At 47.3% G+C, this 22,489-nt stretch overlaps 1 protein-coding gene across 4 annotated transcripts in view; it reads right to left on the bottom strand.

Moving 5' to 3' along the window:
- Window positions 1-22,489, bottom strand: part of PPP1R16A (protein phosphatase 1 regulatory subunit 16A) — a 39,869-nt gene that overhangs the window by 8,875 nt on the left and 8,505 nt on the right. Inside the window, exon 2 of one of the 4 annotated variants that reach the window (XM_042973664.1) lies at window positions 17,928-18,061. The exons of the other annotated variants lie outside the window; for them this stretch is intronic. The gene's annotated coding sequence lies outside the window, so the exon portion shown is untranslated. The remainder of the gene's footprint in view (window positions 1-17,927; window positions 18,062-22,489) is intronic. 4 annotated transcript variants of the gene reach the window in all.

The following is a 22,489-nucleotide window of genomic DNA, read 5'->3' as shown; positions in this document are numbered from 1 at the left end:
AGAAAACTGATCAATCCAGTTGCACTAGACATTCAAAATGCACAGGAAAACAAAGCAAATCAAAGCAAAACCTTACAGGGGCCCTTGGGGGGCTCAGTCGGTCAAGCGTCTGACTCTTGACTTCCGCTCAGGTCATGATCTCACAGTCGGTGAGTTCGAGCCCTGAGTCGGGGTCTATGCTGACAGCACAGAGCCTGCTTGGGATTCTCTCTCTCTCTGCCCCTCCCCTGCTCTCACACACTCTCTCTCTCAAAATAAATAAACTTAAAAAAAAAAAACAACAACTACAAAACCAGAAAACACATGGTCAGCTGGCCAAAATATTTACAATAAACATGACAAAGTGGTCCTCAAGTCAAGTGGCGGGGCAAAGTCCAAGGCAGTTGACGGGACAAAGGACACAGATCCCATCAGAAACATCCAGTCAGACAGTCGCCTCCCTAATAATTAACAGTAGGATGTGAGCTTGGACAGCACACATGGCTGGACCACAGAGGCCAAGGACACACCTGAGGCCTCTAGAGAGCATAAAAGGCTGTAGACCAAACACTCTGTTCGAGATACTTCCCTGTGGATACACCTGCCACTGCTCAGAAGACAAAGGTGAGAACACCACTGCCAGCCCAGCAGAAGACCCCTCGGAGAACTGGCAAGGACACGGTGGGGGCTCCACCTCCTCAGACCTCGGCTGAGATGGAAGGGAACACAGAGACAGGCTGGATGAGGGGAGCAGCATCGAGGAGGGGGCTTCTGACCCTGTTCTCAATCCCCCAGTTCTGAAACCCTCGCCACCAATGACCTCGGCCCTGTTTCTGGGCCTTCACTCTCCCTTGGGAGTCCCAGGTCCCCTCCATCCTGCTCCCTTCCCGCCAGCCTTCTCTCCCCACCTCAGCCACCACCACCCCCCCCGCCCCATTTCTCGCTGTGGCCTGCAGCCCCCTCCCCCCTCCTCTCCATAAGAGTCCCAGCTGACGTGAGCCATCAGCTGTGCCTGCCACCCACACCAGCCCTTGCTGTGGGCATCGCCCCACCGCCGCGCCAGGCCTGAATTCCTGGTGGTCTCAATATTCCCGTGACCATCTTCAACGCCCTGCCCCTCAGTCTCGACCTCTTCTTCCTGCCAAAGGCCTCGCCCTCTGCCCCAATCACGCCCTCGACCCTGTCACCACCAGTAACTGTCCCCTGACCCCCACTCTGGCATTTCAGCTCAACACCCCCTTCTCAGACCAGCACCTGCCCCAGCTCAGTCCTGCTGACCCTAGCACTGCAGAGCCCCCACGTCCTCATCTGCAGCTTCAGGCCGTACTCAGCCATCACACACTCTGTGGTCCTCCTGACTTACAGCGCCCAGATGGGAAGCCCGGCCTGTCCAGCACCACTGCCCCAGCTCCGAACGAACCAGCAGAGCCAGGGACTAAAGGCCACACATCAGACAAGCGCAGGGCCCACTCTGTGGAGGCTGCTTTTAGGCAGCAGGCTTGAGCAATGGAAGCCTGAGTAAGTAAGGGCACTCATGGCGACCACCCACGGGGCTGAGTACGAACAGGCCCCTCACGACCCGCCTCAAAACAGCCACAGGTCCTAGCTGACCACAGTGGGTTACTGACAGCCCGGCAGTTACCAAAAGAAAATTCTATAGTTTCCATACCTCCTCACTCCCTGACTTAGCTACAGCTCCCCCCACACCCGCCCCCCCCCCGCCCCCCGCTCCTGACAGACAGTCTCCGCTTTGCTGTCCTGCCTGCTGCAGTGTGTTCAATAAACTTCTGTCTCCTTTGTTCTGTCTTGGATGAACTGTGTCACCGTCCAGGTGGCCAGCGTCCACCCAATTGGGAGCCCCACACACTCCATGGCACTACTTCTTCCAGAAATCTCACAGCTTCCCTTGCCTCTTCTCCCATATTTTCATGCTCAGCTGCTGACACGTTTCATGAGAAGACAGAAGCCTTTAGACAGAGATGTCCACCTGGCCCAACAATCCGCCTGCCGCTGGCCCCCCGCCACAGTGCTTCACCCCACAGCAAAGACCCGGACCCATGCCCCGTGGACCTCTCTAGGACCCGTCTTCCACCATCAGCTCTCTCCTGCCTCTGGGTCCTGTCCATCCCAACCTAGCTGAAAAACAACAAACCTGCTGGATGAGACAAAGACGTTTGTATCGCTACTTCGAGTCATATTTGTACTAAACTTCTAGCTAGTGCACCTGGGCACGAAAAAGAAAGAAATGGAATAAGGATAGGAAGGGTGGAAAAAACTCATTATGTGCAAATGGCATTGTGTAGGATAAAAACCTGAAAGATCTTTTTCTTCTTTTAATGTTTATTTAGAGACAGAACCAGAGCATGCATGAGCAGGGGGAAGGGCAGAGAGAGAGAGGGAGAGAGAGAATCCCAAGCAGGCTCCATCCACACTGTCAGTGCAGAGTCCGATGTGAGATCACGAACCTGAGCTGAAATCAAGAGACAGATGCTCAACAGACTGAGCCACCCAGATGCCCTGAAAGATCCTCTAGGAAAACTATTGAAATTAATTAAAACAGAAGAATATTGGTAAATACAAGAGTCATGTAAAAAATAATTGTATCAGGGCGTCTGGGTGACTCAGTTGAGTGTCTGACTCTTGATTTCAGCTCAGGTTGTGATCCCAGGGTCATGGGATGGGGCCCCTTGTCAGGCTCCGTACTCAGTTTGAGATGAGATCCTCTCCTCTCCTCTCCTCTCCTCTCCTCCCCTGTCTCCTCTCCTCTCCCCTCCCCCCTCCCCTCCCCTTCCCCCAACTCTCCTCTGCCCCTCTCTCCCCTTTGCACTCTCTAAAATAAAATTAAAACATTTTTTTTTAAAAAAGAAACAAAGTGGGCAAAAGGTACGAACAGACGTTTCACTGAAGGGGATATACATATGGCAAAAAAGCCCATGAGAAGATCTTCAACAGCATCAGCCATCAGGAAAATGCAAATTAAAACCACAGTGAGATATGGCCGCACGTCTATCTGAATGGCAAGGGTTTAAAGAAAATGGGTCTCACACACTGCCGATGGGCAGGTAAAATGGCACAGCCACTCTGGAAAACAGTTCGGCAGTTTCTTACAAAAAGTAAATGTGTGTTTACCATAGGACCCAGGAGGGGCACTCTTGGGCATTTGTCCTAGAGAAATGACATCCAAGTTTACACAAACACCCGAACACGAACTTCATAGCAACTTTATTAGTAATAGCCCCAAACTGGAAACACCCCAGCCCTTCAATGGGTGAATGGTTAACGGAACTCTGGTCTACCCACATCATGGGACACTCTTCAGCAATGAAAGGGTCCAACTATGGATGCACACAGCCCGGGTGGTCTCAAGGGCACTGGGCACCTAACAGTCACACCCCACGTGATCCCAGTGATAAAATACCCTCGATGTGGTCAGATCCTAGGGTGTGGGGTGGGGGCTGAGGGAGAAGATGGCCATGGCTACCCAGGCAGCACAGGGTCCTTGTCGTGGAGTTGCTCTGCACCTTGATTCTGGTGGTGACAAAAACCCACACGTGTGACAAGAATGCGCAGAAGTAAACACACACGTGTGTGCACACACATCCAGGTGCACATAAAACTGGAAAAATCAGTGTGGATGCTAGTGTCCCAGACGTCTTCAGGGGACTGTCTCTCTGAACTGCTTCTTACAACTGAATGTAAACCTGCAGTGATCTCCAAATAATGTTTAAAAATAAAAAGAGTGAAAAGAGGATGGCCTGGAGAAGGAAGTGGTGTTGGCAATACATAACCAGCAATCGATAGAAGAACTACTAAAAAGCAAAAGGGAACCTTCCGCCAAACAGCGAATGGGCCAAAGACCTTCCGAGACCCCCTCACGTCATCCACAGAAGGTGCCCCGCCCCGCCCGCCCGCCAGGCCATCAGCCACCAGGGAGACACTCCCTCAAGAGCTGAGACCCGTGCTGGGGAAGGCACAGGGGACCTGTGGCTGTCCCGGAATGGTACCCACATTCTCCAACAGCCACCCCACTGCAGGCACTGCACTAGAGGAAGCGTGCCCGGGTCCCACACTGAACCTGCTCCAGGGGCATGGCTGTACAGGACATTCCCAGGAGAGCTGGCCAACTGGGACACTGGGCTGTGGGCTCAAATGCTCAATCGATGTCCATCTCCCTGAAGCTTCAGGAAGCGCATGCTCAAGGGTCAAGGGCACACATGGCTCCCTGAGCACCTGGCCCCATTGGCAGTGGGGAACCCCCAGGATCATTCCAACAGAATGGGAGGGATCGGCCGCCACATAACTCTCGCCTGTCACAGCATCAGGATGACTTTCAGAGACCTGCTCTGTGAGGCTGGGGGGATCATCATCCTCACTTGGCCCAGGGCACCAGAGGATTCTCAGGGGAGGAGCCACATCCACACTGTGCCACGGTCACCTGTCATTCTAGGCTTTGAAGTCTCTCAAAGCCAACACAGGAATGGGGTTAACGGCCTCCTACTCTCAAAGCGTCCTTCCTCCATGTCCTAATCTCTCAGAGTGGCATATGCCTGTTCCTCTGTCCTTCTGCCTGTCTCCCACCACAGTCTCAGGGACCCATTACGGGCAGCCCCTTGGTGGACCTAACTCCAGTTCTGCCTGTGCTACTGCCTGGGGCCTGGGACCTCCTCCGGTCCCTCAGACTCCCCTGGTACCAGCCTCCACCACCCAGGAGAACCCCAGGATGGGAGTGCCTGCTCTGGTTACGTCCTTGGCACTAGCCAACCCCACCGTGGCTCAACAACCCTGCCACCACAACGGCTACCAAGGCAGACCTGGGCTCCAGAAAGCCCACAGTCCCTGCTCATTCACTCGTTTCTTCCACAAGCAGCAGTCCAGCTCCTGCCTCTCCAGGCTGGCATTCAAGGGAAGGGCGCTAGATGACCATTTACAAGGTGCCATCCCATGGGCAGGAAGGAGCAACCAGTCTGAGTGAAGGGTCAGCATAAAGGCCCAGAGGGAAGACATCTGGTGAGTTTGAGAACTAGGAAGCAGGCAACAGCAGGAGTGGGGAGGCCCACGGGATGGCCCACGGGATGGCCCACGGCGTGGCTGGACCCTCTTGCCAGGGAGGGGAGAGGAGGCCCCGAGAGGCAAGGCCGGAGCTACCCCTGGGCCCTGACTCCCACTGGGTCTGTATCTTTCACAGGTGCTGCTCTGCTCCCAGCTGGAGCTCCAGCCAGTGTCCACACTGCAGCCCCAGGGCACTGAAAACGCTAACCTCAACCCCCTCACCTCTGCATGAAGCACCCCCATGGTCCCGACAGCCCCACGGAAGGCCAGGGCTCAGACACACAGCCCAGACGCCCTGGACTCAGGGCCTGCACAGGTTTCCACCCCAGCACTCGGCAGCCCTGCTCGTCACCCCGGCGGGACGCCCTCCCACCACTGTGCGGCCAGCCTGGATCTCATGGCAGCCGTGCGTGCCTGGGCCCGGGACGGACAGGCTTCCAACATTTCCCCCAGTGTGTCGGGGCCCCCTCCGAAAAGTCTTTTTTACGGTGAAGTGTGATACAAATACAGAAGACACCGAACACACACCTAAACTGGAGACAGAACCATGCGAGCGCTACCCCATCAGGACGGGGTCAGGGCCTCCCCTCACTCTTCTGGCCGTCGCTACCTCGGGTGTGGTTTTTCTACCTATGTGTCCACGCACACCTTCCAGGCACGGGAGCACGGCACATCCAGTCGGAGCTCTGTGGCTCTAAGGGGTTGGCCTCTTATGACTGTAACAGTCCGTTATGGGGCCGTACACGCTCCAGTTCACTTTTCTTCCGTCCTGACCTCCAACTGTCCCAGCACCGCTTGTGTGGTGGCTGCTTCCCCGCACACTGCTCTGTGGCGCCACCTCGGACATAAAGCAAGTTCCCACACATCTGAGGCCGTTCTAGATTCTCGACTCTGTTCCACTGGTCCGTTTATTGGTCCCTGAGCCTGTACGAGGTGTCCTACATGCTGTGGCTCTATAACCCATCTCCTCTCTGGCTCCCCGGCCTCCCATCAAGGACTAACTCACCCGGTCTCAGCTTCCTCTGAGACCCTCACAAAGGGCCTACATCCTTTCTCAGCGGTCTCCGTGCTCCTCGGAGCCCCCTACCATGACACAGACCTGTAGAGCCAGACAAAATGCAAGCTCTCCGGGATTCTAACCCACAGAATGAAATTTCACTCAGCTCAGTCACAACTGCCGTGTGACAATCCTGCGAGGGGGTCCTGGGAGTGAGGCCCCGGGGGCCAGAGCAGGCTCTAGACACAGGCAGGGACCACAGCGAGCTCTGGTGGCAGTGCCTACGAGGGGCCAGAGTCCAGCAGGCCTCTCCCCAGAAACCAGAGGCTCCAAGCCTCCCTCTCCCCTTTCCTCACCCTTTGCCACCCAGCTCCAAAATAAACTGAATAAACTAACAGCAAGGTGTCAGGGGCCTAGACGCCCTAATGAAAGAAACTTGGCTGGAGGCATCTGCACTTGAAAAGAGGCTCACTGAGGACTGAAGGGAAAAGCCAGCTCTTGGCTAGGAGACAGAAAGGACTTCCAGAAGCTCCAGGTCACCTGGAGGCCAACACAGGCTCCAGTCCCTCAGCAGCCACACTGTCCCATGTAGCCTCGGTTAGCCTAGTCCCTCCAATGGGCCAGGACCCAAACATGCAGATCTGGAGAGTAAAGTCTGTCAGATACAATAAGGGCAAAACCACAACGCTGTAACCCTGGGTCTGCTCTGACTCAAACCTCTCCCCAACAGACAATGACCCTTGCACCTCGGAAGTAAGGGAAGCTGGGGGCGTGAGGGGTGGAAGAGGCATGGGGGCCACACAGCCTTAGAGCAAGAGATGTGCGGATCTGAGCACACACGTGCCCAGGGTGAGACCCCGGCCCCCCCATAAACCCAGTGGGAGAACTAGAGGGGCATCAGAGAGAAAGGGAGTTCATGATTAGCATACAGATTCCTGGAAGCTGGAGGCAAGAATGGTGAACAGAGAGGACGGCAAGACGGTGTGTCCATGCAACAATGGAGGTCAGAAAAACTCAAGGACATGATACAGGGGACAGGTGACACATAAAACAGCAGAATCCCCATGAGCCTGAAGCCAGCAAGAACACTGTTCTTCTAGGGGTACAGGACCTGGGTGACGGGACACACAGACAAGAGCACATAGTTCTGCATCTGGCCTAACTCTGCAACAGAAAGACTGACATCGTTTCCAACTTTTGCAACACAGGATTATGAACAACGTGACAATGTAACTTCTACCACACTTGCCTTGTAAACGTGGTGGCATAGTCCACTTTAGGACATACACGCAAAAGAACTGAGGACAGGGACTCAGATATCTGTGCACCAATGTTCACAGCAACATCATTCCCAATAGCCAAAAAGCAGAAACAACTCAAATGTCCCCTGACAAAAGAAAAGATAAACCAAATGTGGTATATACGTACAAGGGAGTATTCAGTCATAATAAAAGAAGGAAAATCTGATACATGCTACAAATGTATCTGACCAAAGGGCACATGTAGTAGGATTCCACGTCTATGAAGTACCTGGAATAGGTAAATTCACAGAGACAGAGACAGAAAGAATGGTGGTTGTCAGGGGCTGGCAGACAGGGGTGGGAATTGTTTAAAAATGACAGGGTTTCTGGGGCGCCTGGGTGGCTCAGTCGGTTGAGTGTCCAACTTCAGCTCAGGTCATGATCTCTCACATTTCATGAGTTCGAGTCCCGCATCGGGCCGCTTGGAGCCTGAAGCCTGCTTCTGATTCTGTATCTCCCTCTCTCTCTGCCCCTCCCCCACTCATGCTCTGTCTCTCTCTCTGTCTCAGAAACAAATAAACATCAAAAAAAATTTTTTTTTTAATGACAGAGTTTCTGTTTCAGTTGGTTAAAAAGTTCTGGAAATGGATATTGATGATGGCTGCACAATATTGCAAATGTACTCAATGCTACTGAATTGTACCTAAAAATGGTTACAATGTTAAATTTTATATTACGTACATTTTACCACAATTAAGGGAAAAAAACAGTAGGGGTGCCTGGGTAGTCTACTTGGTTAAGCATCCAACTTTGGCTCAGGTCATGACCTCCTGGTTCGGGAGTTCGAGCCCCACATTGAGCTCTGTGCCGTCAGCACGAGTCTGCTTCGGATCCTCTGTCTTCCTTCTCAAAACGATTATTTATTTTTGAGAGAGAGAGAGAGCAAGTGTAAGTGGGGTAAGGACAGAGAGAGGGAGACAGAGGATCCGAAGCAGGCTCCACGCTATCTGTACAGAGCCCAACTCGGGGCTCAAACTCACGACCGTATGACCATGACCTGAGCCCAAATCAAGAATTGGCCACTTAACCCACTGAGCACCCAGGTGTTCCGCATTAAGAAAATCAGACAAACAAACAAAGTAAAAGGCACGGGGGACCAGAGGAAGAGGAGGAAAAGGGCCAGCTCCAAACCCCCCCTTGCACGAGGCAGGCCAGGCTGCCGAGAACTGCTGGGGCAGGATGGAGGTTCCCCACATCCTGTTTGCAATAATCATGTTACTGGCAGTGAAGCTGGTATTTTTACCCTAAGACCATCCTAGGCTTATTGTGGGATGCAACAGATAAGTAGCTCACACCTATCACTTGTAAGATAACAGTTCTGTCATCCTGGCTCACAGAGAACCAAGATTCCTGGCATGGGAGAAAAAAGATACAAACGTAAGAGTAAGGAGGTAAAGTTCCTGTGGTCCTAAATATGACCTGGAAGCCCCCATATAAACTTGTAATGTGGGGGTACCTGGGCGGCTAGGTCAGTTAGGCCTCAGACTCTTGATTTTGGTCCAGTCATGATCTCACAATTCGTGAGATCGAGCCCCACGTTGGGCTCTGTGCTGACAGCACGAAGCCTGTTTGCGATTCTTCTCTCCCTCTCTCTGCCCCTCCCCTGCTTGCATGCCCTTTCTCAAAATAAATAAAAACTTAAAAAAAAAAAGTTTTCTTTCTACAAAAAGATTTAAAAAATATATTTACAGAGTGAATGACATATTTGAGATTTGCTTCAAAATAACATAAAAAGTTTAGGTGAAACAAAACTGTCATGAGTTGGTAATTGTTGAAGTTGGGTGATGAATATGTGGGGACCATTATATCCTGTCTACATATATAGACATTTGAAATTTTCCATTAGTAAAAGCTAAAAAAATTTTTTTTTATTTTACCAGGGTAGACCATATGCTGGGACATAATCCAAGATTCAGCAGATTCATAAGGAATGAAAGCACACAGAATATGTTTACCAACCACAATGGAATTAAACTAGAAATCAATAACAAAAATATATCTAGAAAAACTCCCAAATATTTGGAAGCTTTAAAGCATATTTCTAAATAACCTACAGGCTAAGGTAGAAATCAAAATGGAAATTAGAACATATTTTGAGCTGAATGAAAATGTAAACATAACATATCAAAATATGTGAGATGCAGTTAAAGCAGTGCTTGGAAGGAAATATTTACCTTTGAAAGTTTAAATAAGAAGGTCAAATCAATAACCTAAGCTTCCACTTAAGAAGCTAGAAAAAAGAGGGGAAAATTGGGGCACCTGGGTGGCTCAGTCAGTTAAACGTCAGACTCTTGATCTCAGCTCAGGTCTTGATCTCAGGGTTGTGAGTTCAAGCCCCTTTTTGGGCTCCACACTGGGTGTGAAGCTTACTTAAAACAAAACAAAATAATGTAGTAGTAGTAGTAGTAGTAATAGCAATAAAAAAGAGGAAAATTAAACCCAAAGTAAGTAAAATACAATACTAATAAGAACAGAAAATAATTAAATAGAAAATAGACAAATAGAGGAAAATGTTGAAACTAAAAGCTGTTCCTTTGAAAATCTCAATAAAATTGATACTCTTACTCAACTGATCAAGAAAGGAAAAGACAAAAACTACCAACGTCATGAATGAAAAAGTGGACATCACTACAGATCTTACAGACCATTAAAAAGATTAAAATGACAGTGTTCTGAACAATTTATGACAATAAATTCAACAACTTAGGTCAAGGGTCAACAAACTATAACCGATAGACCAGATCTGGTCTACCACATGTTACTATAACTGAAGTTTTATGAGAATATAGCTATACTAGCTTGTTTATGTATTGTCTATGGCTGTTTTGTGCTACCACAACATAGTTGAGTAGCTGCAACAGAGACCACATGACCTGAAAAGCCTAAAATATTTACCATTTGGCCTTGTATGGAAAAAAATTGCCATGTTTAACTTAGATAAATGGGCAAATTACCTGAATGAAACAAATTATCAAAATGAATTCAAGAAGAAACAGAAAATTTGAATAGCCCTGTATCTATTAAAGAAATTAAATTTACAGTAAGAAACTTTCCCAAAAAAGTAACTCTAAGCCCAGATGGTTTCACTGGTAAATTACATCAAACACTTAAGGTAGAAATAATACCAAATCTACAAAAGCCCTTTCTAAAAATAGAAGAGAAAGGAACACGTCCCTAAGTAATTTTGTAAGGCCACTATTACCCTGACACTAAAACCAAAGACATAACAAGTTAAGAATACTATATACCAGGGCGCCTGGGTGGCTCAGTGGCTTAATCATCTTGACTTCAGCTCAGGTCATGATCTCACAGTTTGTGAGTTTGAGCCCCACATGGGACTCTGTGCTGACAGCATGAAGCCTGCTTTGGATCCTCTGTCTCCCTCACTCTCTACTCCTCACCGTCCCCTGCTTGTGTGTGCACGTACTCTCCCCCACTCCCCCCCACCCTGTCTCTCTCCAAAATAAACAAACATTAAAAAAAAAAAACTACACACCAATTTATTTATGAATAGCTTCAAAAATCCTTTTAACATTATTATCAAATTGAAACCAGCAATATGTAAGAAGAATAATACGTCATGACCAAGTCGGGTATATTTCAAGAATAAAAATTTGGTTTAACACTTTAAAAATCAAAATACAATCAAATCAATAAAAGTAGAGAATGCATTTGGCAAAATCCAACATCTGATCATGATAACAATCAAACAAACTTTGGGGCTCCTGGTGGCCAGTCAGTTGAGCATCTAACTCTTGATTTCAGCTCAAGTCACCATCCCAGGATCATGGGATCAAGCCTTGCATCAGGCTCTACACTGAGCGTGGAGCCCGCTTAAAATTCTCATTCATTCTCTCTCTCTCTCTCTCTCCCTCAATTGCACTTTCTCTGTAAAATTAAACAAACAAAAAAACTTTGAAAACTAGGAATAGAAGGAAAATTCCTCAGCTATATCATGCCTAATGGGAAAAGAACGAACACTTTCCTCCTAGGATCAGGGACACCAATCCTGTTCAACCTTGTACTAGAGGTCCCAGCCAGTGCACTAAGCCAAGAAACAAAAAGCATGCAAATTGGAAAGGAAAACGTAAGACTCTTTAGATTCAGAAAGCATGTAGAAAGGTATGTAGAAGATATGTAGAAAATCCTTAGGAGGGCACCAGGGGGCTCAGTCAGTTAAACAGGCAACTCTTGGGTTTCAGCCCAGGTCATGATCTCACAGTTCGGGGGTTTGAGCCCCGAGTCAGTCTCTACACTGACAGCACACAGCCTGCTTAGGATTCTCTCTCTCCCTCTCTCTCTGCCCCTCCCCCACTCGTGCTCTGTCTCTCTCAAAATAAATAAATAAGCTTAAGAAAATCCTTAGGTATCTACAATAGAGATACTAGAATAAAGAAGTATATTTAGCAAGGCTGTGAAATACAAGGACAATGTCAAAATTAACTGTATGTACTGGCAACGAACAACTGGAAAGTGTAAAATGTTCATTATTACCTACAAAATTAATATCACAAAGTATGGAATACTTTGAAACTCCCTTCAAAAGGTAGAGCCTAGAGAGCGCCTGGGGGGCTCAGTTGGCTGAGCGTCCGACTTCGGCTCAGGTCATGGTCTCACGGTTTGTGGGTTTGACCCCCGCGTCGGGCTCTGTGCTGACAGCTCGGAGCCTGGAGCCTGCTTTGGCTTCTGTGTCTCCCGCTCTCTCTGCCCCTTCCCCTATTCATACTCCATCTCTCTCTCAAAAATAAATAAATGTTAAAAAAAATTAAAAACAAAAAAAGGTAGAGCCTAATCCACTTCTCCCTCAGTATGGGTTGGATTTAGTTACTCACTTCTTTTTTAAGTTTATTTATTTATTTTGAGAGAGGCAGAGCATGAGCAGGACAGTGGCAGAGAGAGAAGGAGAGAGAGAGAATCCCAAGCAGGCTCTACACTGTCAGTGCAGAACCCAATGTGGGACTCAAACTCACAAACCTCAAGATCAGGACCTAAGCCGAAATCAAGACACTCAACCAACTGAGCCACCCGGGAGCCCCTAGGTACTCACTTCTAACAAACAGAAAACAAACAAAAGCAGAAACGGCAGTGGATAACTTCAGAGGTTAGGTCATAAAAGGTCATGCAGCCTCTTGCTTGCCCTCTCTTGGATCTGAGGCTGGAGGAAATTAGCTAGTATGCTGAGGCACTTGAGGAGTCTATGGAAAAGCCCATGGGCGAGAGCTGGGGACACCTAGCTTGTGAGCAGGTCCTCCGGCCCCAGTCCAGCCCTCAGCTGATGCAGCCCTGGCTATCCTAACACAACCACATGATAACTTGAACGGGAACCACCTAGCTAAGCCATTTTTGAATTCCTGACCTACAGCAGCTGTTAGATAACAAATGTCTGCTGTTTCAAGCCTCTATCTTTTAGGGTAACGTGATACACAGCAATAGACAATACAGTGTGAAAATTAATAAAACGAAACCTTATTTAGAATGGAGTCTGGCGGCCAGCAGAGGGAGCTCTCATGTCAATTACGCACCCACCAGGAACCTTCCAGGTGGCTACTGCTTTCCTGCCTCTGCCTGCCTCAGGACTTTTAGTTGCCAACAGCCCCTCCTCCTCACCCCCTTTCCTCCCTAAAGAGCCTGTGCTCTGCAGACCTGCCTCTGCTTTTGACAGAGCTTTCTTGCCCCGGGATGCAATTCCCTGCTATTCCCAAATAAACCCATTTTCACGGATAAAATAAGTGGCAGTTTGGGGCGCCTGGGTGGCTCAGTCGGTTAAGCATCTGACTCCGGCTCAGGTCATGATCTCGCAGTCTGTGAGTTTGAGCCCTGCATCAGGCTCTGTGCTGACAGCTCAGAGCCTGGAGCCTGCTTCAGATTCTGTCTCCCTCTCTCTCTGACCCTCCCCCGTTCATGCTGTCTCTCCCTGTCTCAAAAATAAATAAATATTAAAAAAAAAAAAAAAGTGGCAGTTTTATCTTTAAGGTTAACATTACTTGGTGATCAGAAGTGAGGCCCAGAACACCCCCAACAAATCTGAGGCTGTTGGGCAAGCAGGTACTCGTACCCACAGCGCCAACTGAGCTCAGTGCTTTCTTACCCACCCTGAAGTGTGAGGGGAAATTTTCTCCTGGATTCCAAGCTCTGCTCTCTGTTCGAGCTCTCGATGCTGTTCAGTGTCTGTTTCAAGGCCTTGTTTTTTTCTGAGAATAACCCATTTGGCCTCAGTCCGACTCCCACTTGGAACTAGACTGTTCCTTTTGGAACCATGCTGGCCTTTGGTCTGATTCCTTCTGGAGCCAGGCTGTTCCCACTGAAAGTGTGCTGTTTAGGGATTATTCTCTTTGCTCTAGAGAAAAGCCTCTAAGAAATGGGATCCTAGGGATCATAAGTGCTTTGAGAATGTCCTCCCTACTGGTTTTAAGTTTGAAAACTATGGTCTCAGGGCACCCAGGTGGCTCATCTGGTTAAGGATCCAACTCTTAATTTCGGCTCAGCTCATGATCTCACAGTTCGTGAGTTTGAGCCCCACGTCAGGCTCTATGCTGACAGAGCAGAGTCTGCTTGGAATTCTCTCTCTCTGCCTCTCTGCTGTGCTCACTCTCTCTCAAAATAAACAAACATTTAAAAACTATGGTCTCAGGTGGCTCAGTTGGTCAAGCATCCGACTTTGGCTCAGGTCATGATCTCATGGCTCGTGAGTTCGAGCCCCCAGTTGGGCTCTGGGCTGATAGCTCAGAGCCTGGAGCCTGCTTCAGTTTCTGCCTGTGTGTGTGTGTGTGTGTGTGTGTGTGTGTGTGTCTGCCCTTCCCCCGCCTCATGCTCTGTCTCTCTGTCTCAAAAATAAAGAAACAATAAAAAATTTATAAAATAAGGGTGGGGGGCACCTGGGTGGCTCAGTTGGTTGGGCATCCAACTTCAGCTCAGGTCATGATCTCACAGGTTCGAGAGTTCGAGCCCCACGTCAGGCTCTGTGCTGACAGCTCAATACCCAGAGCCTGCTTCAGATTCTATGTCTCCCTCTCTCTCTCTGCCCCTCCCCTGCTCGTGCTCTGTCTCTGTCTCTCAAAAAGTGAATAAACGTTAAAAAAAATATTTAAAAAATAAATAAAAATAAAAACTATGGTCTCTCCACACGCTCATTTATAAGTAAATGGACTGACTTAACCAAAAGTAATTTAGAACTTTAATGGCCATTATGGGGAAGGGAGGGGAAGGGAAGGGAGATACTCTGAATGGGATGCCTACTTTATTTTTATTTTATTTTATTTTATTTTATTTTATTTTATTTTATTTTATTTTATTTTTATTAATTTTTGAGGCAGAGAGAGACAGAGCATGAGCAGGGGAGGGGCAGAGAGAGAGGGAGACACAGAATCTGAACCAGGCTCTAGGCTCTGAGCTGTCAGCACAGAGCATTGCCGACACGGGGCTCGAACTCACAGGGTGTGAGATCATGACCTGAGCTGAAGTCAGACACTTAACCGACTGAGCTACCCAGGCGCCCCAGGGATGCCTACTTTATTTTATTATTTAAAAAAATATATTTTTTAATGTTTATTTATTTTTGAGAGATAAAGAGACAGAGCATGAGCAGGGGAGGGCAGAGAGAGAGGGAGACGCAGAATCTGAAGCAGGCTCCAGACTCTGAGCTGTCAGCACAGAGCCCAACGCAGGGCTCGAACCCACAGACCGCAAGATCATGACCTCAGCTGAAGTTGGACGCTCAACCGACTGAGCCACCCAGGCACCCCTTGGGATGCCTACTTTAAATGGTATCTTGAGGCTCCCAAATGTTTTCGGGATTCTAAATTTGCCTCTTTGAAAAATACTATTTTGGGCACTGGGGTGGCTCAGTCAGTTGACTGTCTGGCTTCAGCTCAGGTCATGATCTCATGGTTTCAGAGTTCGAGCCCCGTATCAGGCTGTCTGCTGTCAGTGCTGAGCCTGCTTCAGATCCTCTGTCCCCCACTGCCCTCCGCCCTCTGCCCCTCTCCTGCTCACACCTTCTCTCTCAAAAATAAATAAACGTTACAAAAAAGAAAAGAAAGATACTATTTCTCTTTTAAATTTATTCATTTATTTTGAGAGAGAGAGAGAGCACCCACAAGCAGAGGAGGGGCAGAGAGAGAGGGAGAGAGAGAGAATCCCAAGCAGGCTCCACACTGTCAGCATGGAGCCCGACTCAAGGCTCAAACTCACTGGCCAGGACACCATGACCTGAGCGAGATCAAGAGACCGACACTTAACTGACGGGCCCACCCAGGCGCGCCGAAAAATACTGTTTCTAAGTTAACTGAGGCAAACCAACAATTAACAGGAGTCACAATGGCTTCTGAGGCCTCCTGCCCCTTCCCCATCCTCTTTGTCTGCAGACGCAGCAGCTACTTACGCCCAGTGCTTTTTTCCTCTTTCTGCCAAACTTCCCTTTTCCTTTGAACCTCTCCCCTCTCCCTCCTCTCCTGAACCTATTAAAACTTGGCCCTTCAAAGTTAAGTCTTCTGGGGGCGCCTGGGTGGCTCAGGGGGTTGAGCATCCGACTGTTGATTTCAGCTCAAGTCATGATCCGAGGGTTGTGGGTTCGAGCCCCATGTAAGGCTCTGTGCTGACAGCACGGAACCTGCTTGAGATTCTCACTCTCTCCCTCTCTCTCTGCCCCTCCCCACCCTCTCTCCTCCGTTCTCTCTCTCTCAAAATAAATAAATAAACATTAAAAACAAAAAGTAAAGTAACTGAAGACTCTCCTGGGTTTGCTGAAGAGTTTAACATAGTTATTCAAACTTCTCTACCTGGTCTCGCAGATTTTTATCAATTAGGCCACATATATTGGTGAGTGCCAGGCCAAATGTAGGATAAAGCTAGCCAAAAGGGAACATCCTGAAGGGATTTTAGAGAAACAAACCCCTAGCTGTGGGCAAGATACCAGCACACTAGCTAGAAACCGCTACAGAGCAAGGACAGGTGAGCCAAATTTGGACTCTTAACTGCCAGAGCCACCCAGATGGCCCTCAACAGCTTTTCTCAAGCCTGCAGACTGGAATCAAAGTCAGGCTTGTACACAGAAGCCTGATGAACCTGTTCATAATTACAATTGGCTCCAAACTGTCTTTAAAAAAATTCTGGTCCTCCTTCAGCAACTGGATCCACCCAGGGAGCGCTCAACTCTGCGGTTACAAACAGGCTAAAGTGGTCTTTCTCCTTTAGTTAAAAGGACCGGGATGGAACTATGTCAGCCCCAGATTTAATCTGTCAGACCACATCAGTCATATGCTAGATGAGTCACATAAAAGAAAGACCAATAAAATTCTTAATTTTCAACTCTGGGAAAGAAGCTCCCGGAACAAACCAAACCCCTCAAGTCTCTGTTGTCACCGCAGAGTGCCAGGACACCGGCAGAGCACTCCAGGTGCCCTCAGCCCTCTCGCCAGCCTTTGCAAAGTCCTCATTCCCCATGGTGGGGCTCTGAGGGACCACAAGGCGCTTCACAGCCCTCCCTCTTGTGATCAGCTTGGAGAAACCACTCCATAGATCAGGAATGAATGTTTCTGTCCTAGCGGACAGCACAGCTACAATCCTGGTGCCCGGCTACCTGCCTTGAGGTACTCAAACAGCTCAGACAGTGGGGGTCTCTAAGAAACTTCTAATAAACCTGTCTCTGAGCCCACTCTCTGTCTAGGCCTCTGAGAGACACCTACCCTTTTCTCCTTAGTTCTTCCAACCTATTCAGTTATTGGATTGAGGTCTTAGAAAAGTATCACGCCAGAATTTTTTTCTCACAAAGGAGGGAAATAATTCTAGGATTTTACAACAGTAATCAAAATAGCCAACCAGGGCAGTTAAATCACGCTTTGCTGTCTTTTATTTTCTGTTTCTGACTCTCACTGCCACTCTGTTTATGGGCAAAATCCTCAACTGATATTGGCAGAATCCACAAGGCACCTCCCCTCAAGATTCCAATGGATCCCTCAAGGGGTGTCTGGGGGGCTTGGGTCATGATCTCACGGCTTGTGAGCTCGAGCCCCGCGTGGGGTTCTGTGCTGACAGCTCAGAGCCTGGAGCCTGCTTCAGATTCTGTGTCTCCCTCTCTTTGCCCCTCTTGCACTCATGCATTTTCTCTCTCTCTCTCTCTCTCTCTTTCTCTCTCTCTCTCTCTCATAAATAAATAAATAAATAAATAAATAAATAAATGTTAAAAAAAAAATAGGTCACCTCAAACCCTCTCCCCAGAATTAATACCTATAGGTAAGCCCTGGAAGGCATCAAGCCCATAACAGGTTAGGAGGCTTAGGGCCCCATCATCCCCTGCACTAGTCCCTGTAATACCATTTTACCTGTAAGAAAACCCAATGGCCACAGAAGGGAAGTTTGTCCAGAACCTCCCAGCAATAAATAACACTGTTATCCCTCAACACCCTCTTGTTCCTAACCCACATGTGCTAACGTCCATTCCCAATGAAAGCAAATTTTTCACTGTAATTGACCCAAGAGTACATTTAGTTTTCCAGCCGATAAGGATAGCCAGCCAGAATCTGTTTCCCTTCACTTGGGAAGAACAGGAATCCGCCTGGACAGTAATGCCCTAGGCCTACAGAGACTTCTTACTTTTCACAAACCTTAAAAGCCAATTTGGATGACAGCAAGTTTTCTGCAGGCTCTACTTTGTCGCAATATGTAGATGATTTGCTTCTCTGCTCCCCTCCTCCTGCCACTTCACAGGAGACAGCATCCACATGTTAAAACTTTTGGCCTTAAAGAGACATAAAGTGGGAATGCAAGCTGGCACAGCCATTTTGGAAAACAGTATGGAGGTTCCTCAAAAAACTAAAAATAGAACTACCCCACAACCCAGGAATTGCACTACTAGGCATTTATCCACGGGATGCAGGTGTGCTGTTTCGAAGGGACACATGCACCCCAGTGTTTACAGCAGCACTATCGACAAGAGCCAAAGTATGGAAAGAGCCCAAATGTCCATCGATGGATGAATGGATAAAGAAGATGTGGTTTATGTACACAATGGAGTATCACTCGGCAATCAAAAAGAATGAAATCTTGCCATTTGCAACTACGTGGATGGAACGGGAGGGTATTATGCTAAGTGAAATTAGTCAGAGAAAGACAAATATCATATGACTTCACTCATGAAGACTTTAAGAGACAAAACAGAGGAACATAAAGGAAGGGAAACAAAAAGAATATAAAAACAGGGAGGGGGATAAAACATAAGAGACTCATAAATATGGAGAACAGAGGGTTACTGGAGGGGTTGTGGGAGGAGAGATGGGCTAATTGGGTAAGGGGCATTAAGAAATCCACTCCTGAAATCATTGTTGCACTATATACTAACTAATTTGGATGTAAATTATTTTAAAAAATAAATAAGTAAAATAAAATAATGTTGTTCAATCTCCAAATTAAAACAAAAAGAGAGAGAGAGAGAGAGACATAGTCTCCCTGAACCCCACAAAAAACCTTCAATTTGCTCAAACTCAGGTTCAAAACTTTGGGCATCTGATCTTGAAGCAAAGACTACATTTGGACCCAGACAAAACCCCTCATGACTGCTTAATGCTGACAGATCACCTTCTGACCCCCATGACAATTTGCGGGAAACTCCTTTAGCCAATACAGATGTTTCATAGTCTACTAATGGTTCTTAAAGGATGAAAATGGGACTGGCTGGCTCAGTCAGTGGACCATGTGACTCTTGATCTTAAGGTCATAGGTTCAAGCCCCACGTTGGGTGTAGAGAGTATTTAAAAAAATTTTTTTAATCTTAAAAAAAAAAAAAAAAAGAACGGGGCGTCGGTGGCTCAGTCGGTTGAGCATCTGACTTTGGCTCAGGTCGTGATCTTGCAGTCTGGTCTGTGGGTTCGAGCCCCACAAGGGGCTCCGTGCTGACAGCTCAGAGTCCAGAGCCTGCTTCGGATTCTGAGTCTCCCTCTCTCTCTGCCCCTCCCCTGCTCGCGCTCTGTCTCTTTCTGTCTTTGTCTCTGTCTCTCTCTCAAAAATTAAGAAACATTTTTTTAAATGTTAAAACGATGAAGGATGAAAATGGTAAATATGGTGCTGGGTATACTACTGCACCCTCTTGAAGTCACTGAGATGACACCTTGACCTCCGGCCACTCCAACACGACAGCCTGAGCTCTGCAGCTTACTCTAGCTTGTATCTTCATCCATGACAAAACCAGAAACATTTTCCATAGAAAAAATGCTGCTTTCAAGGAAACCAGTGGTCAAAACCTTTGTCATGGTCCAAAAGGATGTTCTCCCAAATGATGATTTGGAAAAGTTGATAAGAGATAGCCAAGAATTGGCCCCAGAGATGAAAAACAGTATTGGAAATCTAGTAATTACTGGCTCAACAAGAAGAGAACTCTGGTTTGAACCAAATAACAATCCAGCCTTCCCAGAAATTCTAAAGTTCGCACTACCTCCCTCCATACGTGCATTAAATCATGGTCTACTGACAGAATGGTAGCATTCATGAACCACTATTTGTGGAGAAAGAGAAGAAAGGGTGCCCATAGCGTCTACCTTGCTTTCCCACCAATCCAAAGTATAATCCAGGGAAATCTGTTCACACAAGTGGATTTCACACAGCTTTCCCATCTCACAGGTATAGATATATATGTTTTAGTCATGGTTTGTATGGTTTCTCACTGGACCAAAGCTTTCTTTTCTGGACGGGCCAATGCTTCTTCTGTGGCTAAAATTCCATTAGAAAAGGGAGCGCCTGGGGGCGCCTGGGTGGCTTGGTCGGTTAAGCGTCCGACTTCGGCTCAGGTCATGATCTCACGGTCCGTGAGTTCGAGCCTCGCGTCGGGCTCTGTGCTGACAGCTCAGAGCCTGGAGCCTGTTTCGGATTCTGTGTCTCCCTCTCTCTCTGTTCCTCCCCTGCTCATGCTCTGTCTCTCTCAACAATAAATAAACATTAAAAAAAAAATTACATTCTATTAGAAAAGATTATCCCTACCCAGGGATCTCCTCTTGAACTTTGCAGTCATCAGGGAACTCATTTCACTGGCCAGTCCAACAACACATTCAGTTTGTACCCCACCTTCAATCCTCAGAGTTGGCTGGATGTACTAACTGTGGCATTGAAACTCAACTAGCACAGTTGGTAGGGACCCTCCAAGTACCTTGGCTAAAAGCATTGCCATTAGTCCTTCTAAACCTCAGATTCACTCCCTTGGAAACTCACAAATTTTTAGCCTTTGAGGTAGTCATAAGACATCCAGTGCACTTGGCTTCTCCCTCCTTTGACTGACAGTTGAAAAAAGAAGATGTATTTCAATATTGTAAAGCTATAATTGCTTCTAATAAAAGCAACCATGCTTTGGGGAGCCTCGCTGGTTCAGTTGGTAGAGCATGTGACTCTTGATCTCGGGGTTATGAGTTTGAGCCCCACACTGGGTGTAGAAATTACTTAAACAAAAATGAATAAAATCTTAAAAAAAAAAAAAAAAAGAAGTAACCATGTTTTGATAATCTCTTCACCGTGCATTCCCAGGAGACAATGACCTGGAGCATCACACTTGTAACCTGAACATTTTAGACTCTAACTTCTCTGAAAAGGCCCTTATCAGGTCCTGTAACCACCCTTTGTTCACCAAAGTCTTCGGAAGAGACTCTCGGATTCACGTGATACATCTAAAGAAAGCACCAGAGCCTGCCTAGCCCTGCACATCTGGTCACCTGGAATAAAGACCCCCCCAAACTGAGGCAGACGGCATCTGAAGAGACAGCTTTCCTAAGACGTCCAGACTAGGCCTCTGTACCTTTTTCTCACTGTTGTTTCTTATCTCTTTTTCATGGAAAGACAATGCCCTTGTCTGCATTTCCCAAGCCCTTGGGAAAGGGGGAAACTTCGATGATTATGGCCCTTCAGAAACAACCTCATCGTGATCCCATGAGAAATTAATTTTTCACTTGCTTTTTCTGAAGGGCTAGAAGGTTCAGAATTCACAAAAGTCTTCTTTCAACTGAAATATTAACTGACTTTGGATTCTTATTCAAATTCACGTCTCTGAATTTGTAACCCTATAGGCTATACTATCTGATCTGTAACACGTTTGGTTCCAAACAATTCTTTTGAGATAACAATTCTGTTTTAAACCATCTTTGAAGTTTTGCTGTTTTGCACAAAATTCATCAGCTATCGCTTCATGTTTATACCGTCACTGCACCTTCTCAAATGCACCTGGTTAGTTCCTCAGTGTGCTCCTCTGCCTTCATGAAGGTCTAGGTGGAGACCTCCAGGGGCATCTGGGGGTCTCAGTCGGTTAAGCGTCAGACTCTTGATTTCGGCTCAGGTCACGATCTCACAGTTCGTGGGATTGAGCTCTGTGTTGGGATGTGCACGCGCACTTGCTCTCTCTCAAAATAAACACTAAAAAAAAGTGGGGGGTGGGGTCACCTGGGTGGCTCAGTCAGTTAAGCATCCGACTTCGGCTCAGGTCATGATCTTGCGGTTTGGGAATTCGAGCCCCGCATTGGGCTCTGTGCTGACAGCTCAGAGCCTGAAGCCTGGTTCAGATTGTGTCTCCCTCTTTCTCTCTCTCTGCCCATCCCCCACTCTCACTCTGTCTCTCTCTCTTTCTCTCAAAAATAAATAAACATTTTTGGCACAAAAACAGACACTCAGATCAATGGAACAGAATAGAGAACCCAGAAATGGACTCACAAACATATGGCCAACTAATCTTTGACGAAGCAGTAAAGAATATCCAATAGAATAAGGACAGTCTCTTCAGCAAGTGGTGCTGGGAAAACTGGACAGCAACATGCAGAAGAATGAACCTGGACCACTTCCTTACACCAGACACAAAAATAAACTCAAAATGGATGAAAGGCCTAAATGTAAGACAGGAAACCATCAAAATCCTCAAGGAGAAAGCAGGCAAAAACTTCTTTGATTTTGGCCACAGCAACTTACTCAACACGTCTCTGGAAGCAAGGGAAACAGAAGCAAAAATGAACTATTGGGACCTCATCAAAATAAAAAGCTTCTGCACAGCAAAGGAAACAATCAGCAAAACTAAAAGGCAACCGACACAATGGGAGAAGACATTTGCAAACGACATATCAGATAAAGGGTTAGTATCCAAAATCTAGAAAGAACTTGTCAAACTCAGCACCCAAAAAACAATCCAGTGAAGAAATGGGCAAAA

This window comes from Panthera tigris, chromosome F2, assembly GCF_018350195.1.
Source record: "Panthera tigris isolate Pti1 chromosome F2, P.tigris_Pti1_mat1.1, whole genome shotgun sequence".
NCBI lineage: Eukaryota > Metazoa > Chordata > Mammalia > Carnivora > Felidae > Panthera > Panthera tigris.
The sequence above is the reverse complement of the archived record's forward strand: the minus strand, read 5'-3'. Positions and strand labels throughout refer to the sequence as shown.